Source organism: Etheostoma cragini, unplaced genomic scaffold (assembly GCF_013103735.1).
Source record: "Etheostoma cragini isolate CJK2018 unplaced genomic scaffold, CSU_Ecrag_1.0 ScbMSFa_907, whole genome shotgun sequence".
Lineage (NCBI taxonomy): Eukaryota > Metazoa > Chordata > Actinopteri > Perciformes > Percidae > Etheostoma > Etheostoma cragini.
In genome coordinates, this window is record NW_023269545.1 from 1 (window position 1) to 1,343 (window position 1,343).

Genomic DNA, 1,343 nt, shown 5'->3' on the forward strand with positions numbered 1-1,343 from the left:
AAAGATTTCTTTTCCAATAACTTTAACAAGCATATCATTAGTTACGATGCCGGTGTTTGTCACAATGTGGAGGACAGCCCCTTGCAGGTAGTAGGGCCGAGTGGTCTAAGGCGCTGGAATAAGGCTCCAATCTCTCTGGAGGTGTGGGTTCAAAGCCCACCACTGACATTTACCTATATATAGCTGGGAGCCAACCAATGTGATGTCATTTGGGCTGAACATGGTGAAGTAACTAGCACCATCCATCAATCACCTTGCTGTGAATGTTAACTTGACGATTGGCGAAACCTTCCTTTCCAGCACTTTAGAGTATGAAATAAATAAAAAATTGTGATTTCCATAATCAAAATTATTGTGATTATAATCTTGGCCATAATCATGCAGCCCAAAGAGATCTAATGTTTTATCAAACCAGTTTGGGCAAGTAACCTTTCTGCTGACTTCTTGTAAAAAAAGAAAGTAACATCACTCTAAGAAAGCTGCTGCAATGGCTGGGAATCGAACCCAGGTCAACTGCTTGGAAGGCAGCTATGCTCACCACTGTACCACTATCACTGGGCAAAACAATGTTCACTTAAAATCTCGTAATACATCTGGGCATTGAGACTGAAGACCTGGCCAACACGGCACACCTTTTACATAAAAAACAGAAAATACAGCATGGACAAAATCACACATAGAGGAAAGGAACATGTCACATGTGGCAGTGACATTTTTGAATTACATGACATTTTAACATGGCCTTAAATTCATTGAATGGGACTAGATCATTTAGATGGAGCAAGTTTTGCAAATTATTCCAAGACCATGGAGCAAAGTAAGAGAAGGCTTTCTTCCCCAGCTCAGTAAAAACCCTTGGAACCTGGTAAGAGCGCCACCTGGTGGACCGGAGATGAAAACAGCTAGAATTCAGCTTGAGGAGATTACATAAATATGCCGGTGTTATGTGCCTTCTGGTTTTTCCACCTACTGGTTTCCGAGGCTGTCCAGATGCCGTGTAAACCTCAACTGCTACCCACGTCGACAGATTCGCTACAAGTTCATAAACATTTTACTGGCCTTTGCATGTCGCACCTCAATATAAAATGTCGCCTACTGAACTAAACAGAATATCTGAGCATGACACTACAATAACATTGTACAGCGGGAAAGTTGTGTTTTAAAATAAATTACGATGATCTGTGTCGCGCTGGGTTCGAACCTTCTTCGGCAAAAAAATTAACGGCATATGAAAACTCTGCACTATCCACTACACCATCGCATTATTAACATGTTTTACTCAAAAAGACTTTGCTTTCTATCAGTATAACAGGAATTACAATTTAACAGCGCAAACCGAAACA

The 1,343-nt window shown here is 41.0% G+C and overlaps 1 non-coding gene across 1 annotated transcript; it reads right to left on the bottom strand.

Annotated features, from left to right (window-relative positions):
- Positions 1-483: 483 nt before the first annotated feature.
- Positions 484-555, bottom strand: trnag-ucc. Its single transcript has one exon. It is a non-coding gene; the product is annotated as a tRNA-Gly (tRNA).
- Between the last annotated feature and the right edge of the window lie 788 nt (positions 556-1,343).